The sequence below is a fragment of the Camelus dromedarius genome, chromosome 1 (assembly GCF_036321535.1).
Source record: "Camelus dromedarius isolate mCamDro1 chromosome 1, mCamDro1.pat, whole genome shotgun sequence".
Lineage (NCBI taxonomy): Eukaryota > Metazoa > Chordata > Mammalia > Artiodactyla > Camelidae > Camelus > Camelus dromedarius.
The window spans coordinates 74,829,428-74,838,040 of record NC_087436.1 but is presented as its reverse complement, the minus strand read 5'-3'; the positions used below and the strand labels follow the sequence as shown (position 1 = coordinate 74,838,040).

Below are 8,613 nucleotides of genomic sequence, written 5' to 3'. Positions count from 1 at the left end.
GTCCTATGTGAATCTTGGTGTCTAACAGAGCTTACCTCTTGCAACAAACCTAGAAGTCCAAAAGTATATTCAACTTTTCCTTGTCATCTTGGCAACTGGGCATGTGTACATGACCTGGGCTCTGTTAATCAAATGCTTGCATATGAAACTTTAATCAGTGGACACAGCAGCATTCAAAGTGTCACAATTCTCCGGTGTCCTCTTGGTGTTCCTTGTTGCAGATTTATTGATGGTGAAATCAATCAGCTGCATGAGGTCCTAGCACAGATGCCTGTATCTTCAGTTGATTCTTGTGGAGAATTTTCAGTTTCCTATTTACATATCTTCTAAACTGGATTCCCCTGCTCCTGAAAACAAGAAGGTATTGGGCAGCTCATGGAACTGAGTTTATTTCCCATTTACAGGGGCAAGTGGGCCATTTTGTTTTTAAGTGGAACATTATTCATTTAGACTTTTGAAATTGGGCAGTCCACACCAATACGTTCTTCATTAATCAAACTGTAACCCTGGTGAAGTTACAGGGAAAGAAGGCAGGGGAGAATTTTAGGAGTGGGAATGATATTAATAATGTGCCTCTACACTATTCCTCTTTGAAACATAAGCAAAAAGATTAGCTCAGTATATCTCAATTATTGTGATATAGTACAATCAAAATAGAGATTGTGTGCCTTTGCACTGGAAATAAATTGCACCAAGACTCAAGTCCTAGCAACCTTTTACATTAGGAATAACCAGGATTCAAGCTTTGAACTCTATTCCAACTCGTTACTAGCTCAGGTTTGCAGTTTGTGTAAGTTTTGACTGCTCTCACACTGTCCTGAAAAAAATGTAGAATCACAAGTATTAATAGTGTACTTAACTGCCTTTGATCGTCCCTGAAAAAAATGTGCCTTAGATATGGATATCAAGTAACTCAGAAAGTCTTGGATCAGACAAGAAATTGGATAACTACCAATTTTCCCATCTCTTGGCTGTCCATTGTCTCCCAATTAGTTTGAGGTTCAACAGAACTAGGACCCTGGCTAAGTTTCAGCTGGCATCAATTTAATCTTTAAATCTCTCAAATCTATCATGTCTCATTCCATAGTTAGGCCCTCATCTCTCATCCATATGATTACTGCAACTTGAGACAAGATTGGAGGCAGAGAGACCAAGCTTTTAACAAGGGGACAGGCCTTCTGTGATTTGGTTTTTGTTCACTTCCCACTGAAACTCCTGGCAGTCTCAGGATAGAAAAATAGACATTTGCCTGATCAATTATTTTCAGAACACCAAGCACTTATACATGCTGTTCCCTGTTATTAGAATGTCCTCCCTACTTGAATTAAAGTGAAGGTGATGCTTATCCTTCAGTTCTTACCACTTTATCAAGCATCACCCACTATGTCAGCCTCTAAGCAATGCCGACTGTTCACTTTCTCTTGCAGTCATGTTATCTATTTAACCCTATCTCAACTATGGAGCATTGATTTCCTTGTTGTCTTTCCTGTTGTTCAGAGTTCTTTTATATCCCCCCATGTCACAGGCTGTTATACCAGAGTACCCAAATTTTGTCTATGGAGAAGGAAGGAAGGACGGAGGGAGGGAAGGAAAAGTCCCAAGGGCTCAATTTTCTATTCTAAAAAAAAAAAAAAAGCAAATCTTCATCCTGCCAACAAAAATGTCCCTGACATTTAAGAACCATACTTAGAAAATGAGTGACAAGATGAAAATGCCTTGGATTTTTAAAATTATTCTCAAGAAGTCTGTCAATCACATTAATAAGAGTCCTTTCTTCCTTATTAACTATATAAGCTGAAAGGCTGGCAGGGTTTCATGGAAATTTTATAATCACTGGCGTCAGTTTGGTTTAAATGGTTTAAATCAGGCCTTAGATAAAGTTCTTGCCCTCTGAATCTCAGTTCCTTGAATTGAAAGGATTGCACTGCACTGCAAGGAATCTTATACAAACATTTAAATATATATCCTTACACAGTTTTGTAATTTTTCGAATGAACAGAGCCCAAAACTGGGCACAACCAAGATTACATGGAAAAAGTTCTTTAACAAATCACATGATGTCCATACTACCCATTTTTATACAGCATTTTTAAAATGCTGAAGCATAACTGTATGTACTGACTTAGAAGCCTGTCCATGTCCTGTTCAATGGGAAAAATGTTGGACATGTCCAATTATGACCCTATTGATCATTTTGGGAAAATGTCTGTATACAAAGAGATACATATATGTGCATAAAAATATTTAGGGAAACAATCACCAAAGCCAAAGTGTGTAAGGTATGAAGTAGGTGAGGGGAGACATTACAAGAGAAAAAGTGTTTCAACAAACAATTCTATTTTGATTGAAATACTCTTTTGAGGACACTTAGTCCATTCAGTCTGCTATAACAAAACACCACAAACTGGGGAGCTAATAGAAGTTATTTCTTATAGTTCTAGAAGCTGGAAGGTCCAAGATCAAGGCATCAGCATGATCACATAGAAACTGCTGACCAAGAATAGTTTACCCAGCAAAGTTGTCTTTCAGAAATGAAGGTGAGATAAAGCTTTTCACAAAAACTGAAAGCTGAGGGAGTTCATCACCACTATAACTGCCTTATAAGAAAGGCTGAAAGGAGTTCAAGTTAGTATATAAAAGGATGCTAACTACTGATATGTAAGCTTATGAATATATACAACGCACTTTTAAAGGTAAGTATATATACAGTCAGATTAAGAATACTCTAATTCTGTAACATGATGATGTGTACCCACATAACTCTAAAGGTTAAAGGACAGATTCTGCCTGCCAGGCAGTTGGTGCCTGTCACCACCTGCTCTGGCCATGGCTAGGGCCCTTGGGTTGTAAATTGGCAACCAAAATTCCTGAGGTGGCCCTGGCGGCAGCTAACCCACCTCCATCTCGAGATGCTGCAGGCAGCAGGAGTCTGAGGGCCCACCGCAGGCAGAGACTTCTCCTGGCTGTGCTCCTTCCTGGACAGAGGTATTGCTGGATTCTGTGCCAAAACAGTTGCTCTTTTGGATTGAGCAAAGGTTTTATTATAAGCTCACAATCACCATTACAAACATTTGGGAATATTTCCTGCATTATGTGCTGTTCCCCTAAGGAGGAATACCTTGGGTTGTAGAAAAAGAATGATGCAATGATGATCCAAATCTTTCCCTATGGTGCAATCCAGTTTATAGCATTTGAGCATTGTAGAACATTAATTACTATGAAGCTGGGAATTTCTGGTCTGTGCACAGATTAATGGCTGGATCCATGGTACATTTAAACAGCAGTTTTCTGTACTTACCATTTTCACATGGTTATAGTGTGCCTAATGTTCCAGGTGAAAGGGGGACATACTTAAACAGGAATCATTCATGCATTCAGAAAAATTTATGCACAGGAAGGTGGTCTCTTTGCATTTTACAGAGGCCTGATGCTGCTCTAGTGGGAATGGTTCTCCATCGAGTTGTCTCGTTTTATACTGTTGGGCTTTCCCATGTTCCCACCCTTCTTGGCAGACCTTCAGGCAACACTAATGTCTTTGTTTTGAAAACTTACATAAACTTACTTTGTGGTGGTATTGCTGGAGCAATAACACAGACAATATCCTACCCATTTAATGTAACTCACTCGTGAATGTAATTAGGAACAGTTCTTCCAGAATCTGAAAAGTGCCTCACCATGGAGGTGACTATGAAGTATGTCTTTGGACACCATTCAGTTCAAAAAGGATTATATCATGGTGTATCTCTTAATTACACTTACTGTGTTCTTTCCCAAGTGGTGGCTTTTACACTATGAAGTTTTGAAGCAGTTTTTTCACCTTGACTAAAAAAATTTTGTGATTTCTTTTCCTTAATAAACTCTGAGGGAGAAATAAAATGTTAATTTTGAGGGAGAACATTACTTGAAGGGGCATCTTCACCCCATCACAGGAACCATTGGTATTTTAGTGCTTGACTTTTTTATTCATCACAAGGCAAAAGTGCTTATTATACTTTTTGATGCCAAAAGTTACACCTTAGAACACTGCAAAAATATTCATAAGCTGATGCTGGCTAATCAGTAAGGTTAACTGAAACCATTTTAAAGTGTTATTTGGGAGTAGAACTGACTTAAAATGGGATTTAAGAAGTTGCCATTAAGGGTCCTTAAAAAAAATAATTCAGCATCCATCTATGATAAAAACTCTCAAGAAAGTGGACATAGAGGGAACATATCTCAACATAACAAAGGCCATATATGACAAACCCAACAGATAACATCATACTCAGTGGTGAAATGCTGGGAATGCCCACTCTTGCCACTTTTACTCAATATCGTTTTGGAAGTCCTCACCATAGCAGCCAGAGAAGAAAAAGAAAAGGAATCCAAATCAGAAAAGAAGTAAAACTGTCACTGTTTGCAGATGACGTGATACTACACATAGAAAATCCTAAGGAGGCTGCCAGAAAACTACTAGAGTTCATCGATGAATTCAGTAAGGTTGCAGGGTACAAAAGTCATATACAGGAATCAGCTGCATTTCTATAAACTAACAAAATATCAGAAATAAATTAAGGACACAATCTGATTTACCATTGCATCAAAAAGAATAAAATACCTAGGAGTAAACCTGCCTAAGGAGGCAAAAACCTATACTCTGAAAACTATAAGACACTGATGAAACAAATTGAAGACACAAACAGACAGAAAAATATATTCTTGGATTGGAAGAATCAACATTATTAAAATGGCCCTGCTACCCAAGGCAATATACAGATTCAATGCAATCCTTATCAAATTGCCAATGACATTTTTAACAAAACTGGAACAAAAAAAATTTTTTTTTAATTTGTATGGAAACACAAAAGACCCTGAATAGCCAAAACAATCTTGCGGAAGAAGAACAGAGCTGGAGGAATTACACATCCTGACCTCAGACTATACTACAAAACTACAGGAATCAAAACAGTATGGTACTGGCACAAAAACAGACACATAGATCAATGGAACAGGAAAGAAAGCTCAGAAATAAACACATGAACTTATGGTCAGTTAGACTATGACCAAGGAGGCAAGAATATACAATTTAAAAAAAGACAATATCTTCAGTAAGTGGTGCTGGGAAAACTGGACAGTTATATGTAAAAGAGTGAAATTAGAACATTTTCTAACACCATATACAAAAATAAACTCAAAATGGATTAAAGACCTAAATGTAAGACCATATACTCTAAGACTCCCAGAGGAAAACATGGGCAGAAAATTTGACATACTTTGCAGGAATATTTTTTATGATCCATCTCCCAGAGTAATGGAAGTAGAAGAAAAATAAGCAAATGGGTCCTAGTTAAACTTAAAAGCTTTTGCACAGCAAAGGAAACCATAAATAAAATGAAAAGACAACCTAAGAAATGGAAGAAAATATTAGCAAATGATGTGATTGACAAGGGATTAATTTCCAAAATATACATACATCTTAATATCAAAAAACAAACAACTCAAATGGGCAGAAGACCTAACTAGACATTTTTCTGAAGAAGACATACAGATGCCCAACAGGCACATGAGAAGATTCTCAGTATTGCTAATTATTAGAGAAATGAAAATCAAAATTGCAATGAAATATCACCTCACACTAGTCAGAATGGCCATCATTAAATAGTCTACAAATAATAAATGCTGGAGATGGTAGGGAGAAAAAGGAACCGTCCTACACTGCTGGTGGGAATGTAAATTGGTGCAGCCACTGTGGAAAACAGTATGGAAGTTCCTCACAAAGCTAAAAATAGAACCACTATATGATCCAGCAATTTCATTTCTAGATGTGTATCCAAATAAAATGAAAATACTTACTCCAAAAGACACATGAACCCCAATGTTCATAGCAGCACTATTTACAATAGCAAAGAAATGGAAGCAACCTAAATGTCCAACAGATGAATGGATAAAAATGTAGTATATATACACAATGGCATTTTTAAAAATGAAATAATGCCATTTTCAGCAGTGCAGATGGACCTAGAGATTATTATAGTAAGTAAAGTAAGTCAGATAAAGACAAATGTCATATGATATCATTTATATGTGGAATCTTAAAAAAATGATAAATGAACTTAATAACAAACCACAAATAGACTCAGATGGAGAAAACAAACTATGGTTACCAAAGGGGAAAGGGGTATTGGCCAGCAGGGGTGGGGGCAGGATAAATTAGGAGTTTGGGATTAACAGATACACATTACTATATATAAAATAGATAAACAACAAGGACCTACTGTATAGCACAGGGAACTATATTCAATATCTTGTAATAGCCTAAAATGGAAAAGAATCTGCAAAAGAATATATATGTCTATGTATAATTGAATCACTTTGCTGTACAACTAAAACTAACACAACATTGTAAATCAACTATACTTCACTTTTTAAAAAGTTCCTTCAACTGAAAATAGAGCTACCATACAATCCAGCAATCACACACCTGGGTATGTATCCAGAAAAGATGAAAACTCTAATAAGATACATGCACCCTAATGTTCAGTGGCACTATTTACAATAGCCAAGACATGGAAACACCCCAAGTACCACTAATAAATGGCTTAGGAAAACGTGGTATATATACATTGAATATTATGCAGCCATAAAAAAGAATGAAATATTTGAAGCAACATTGATGGGCCAAGAGAATATTATACTTAATGAAGTAAGTCAGACATAGAAAGACAAATACTGTATGATATCACTTATATGTGGAATCTAAAAAATAATACAAATGAGTCTATATACAAAACAGAAGCAGACTCACTCACAGACATAGAAAACTTATGGTTATCAAAGGGGAAAGGGAGGGGGGAAAGAGATAAATTAGGAATATGGAACCAACAGATACAAACTACTGTACATAACATAGATAAGCAACAAGGATTTACTGTATAACATGGGGAACTATGTATGTAATACATACTATGTAATATGTAAATGAAGTAATAACCTATAATGGAAAAGAATCTGAAAAATGTATATATGCACAACTGAATCACTTTGCTGTATATACACCTGAAACTAACAATATTGTAAATCAACTATACTTCAATAAAAAAAAGAGGTTGTCATTACCTTTATAGTGCTATTCTAAACTTTTCATTGTAATTATGATTTTCAAAGACTCTGACCTCAGTTATTATTATAAACAGGCTTGGTTATATTGCAGCAGAATGATGAGAAATGAAAATTTAAGTTATATAAAACATAGTTTAGAAGCCAGCATTGAAGTATTATTCTTATTATCATTCTTCTCATAATTCTGCTCTACTGGATAAAAGGACACTTTCTTAATTTTTTAATAAAAGTATTTAAAAAGTAGCCATGTAGAGATTCAACAAAAGAATTTTTAGGTATTGCTCAAATATTATTTCCAGTTTTTATGTGTGATTTAAATGTTTTTAAAAGTCAGTGTATTTTCCAAATGCAGTAACAATACTGAGTATCTTTGCTCCCAAAACAGATTAGCATTATAGATATGTTTTTGTTAGATGACTTGGTATATAGTAGAAATTTTAAGTAGACTGAAATATCCATTAATATAGATGTGAACAAAAAATGTTTCTAAGTTATTATGTCATGATACATTAACTAGTTCTTCCCTATAAAATAATTTTAGTGCAATATAAACTTAAGTAGAAATGTAAAAATTGCTTTAATATAATAAATAGCAATTCAAGCTATTTAAAAATGTAAGAATTCCATTTATTGTGTTTAGAGTACTTTTTTATGTTTTATAAGCAAGACAAATGTGAAGGAACAGTTATGGTTCTGTCCTCATAAATAGCAATTTGGCAAGCATAGTTTTCTAATGTCTTAGAAATAAGACTTCTGATTTTTGCTTCAATATTTTTTGCATAAAAAATTTGTCATACTTTGGTTTAAAAAATTATGTAAGCTGGTTTCATTTTCCAAAGTCTTTATTTTAAAATAAATATGTGTATTTATATGATTTATAAGTATACTCACAGGTAAAAATACATGTGTTCCTAGAACTAGTTTGTATATTTTCATTTCTGGGTTACACTGTATCTAAATACTGTTATCAAATCTCAAGGTAATTGAGATTCGATAAATGTATAAAATAAGTACCTCAGTTATGTTACCAATAAGAGAGGACTGCAAATTGTTTTTAAAAATTTTGCATTCTATATCTGTTACAGAATACATAGGATATTAAAAAAATTTTATTCAAAAAAGATTAAAGGACAAAAGTATTAAAATAGCTATAGATACATAATTTTAATAAACATACAATATAAAAAGATGGAAATTGTGACATTTAAAAAAATGTATTTGGGGGAAATAAAAGGGTATAGTTGTAGAATGCAATCAAAGTTGTTATCAGCCTAAAATAGACATTTCTATAAAATGTTTCAAGGGAGTCACAGGGTAGCCACAAAACAAAAACCTACAGTAGATATACACAAGAGAAGAGAATCCAAGTATGCCACTATGGCAAATTATCATTCAAAAGGAAGACAGCAAGAGAGGAAGAAAGGAACTACTTAAAGCACAGAAAATAGTTAACAAGATGGCAATAGTAAGTCCCTACCTGCCAATAATTACATTAGATGTAATGGATTATTCTCC

The 8,613-nt window shown here is 34.7% G+C and overlaps 1 pseudogene; it reads left to right on the top strand.

Annotated features, from left to right (window-relative positions):
• The first annotated feature begins 3,141 nt into the window (after positions 1-3,141).
• Positions 3,142-3,826, top strand: LOC105092148 (solute carrier family 25 member 16-like; annotated as a pseudogene).
• The last annotated feature ends 4,787 nt before the right edge of the window (positions 3,827-8,613 follow it).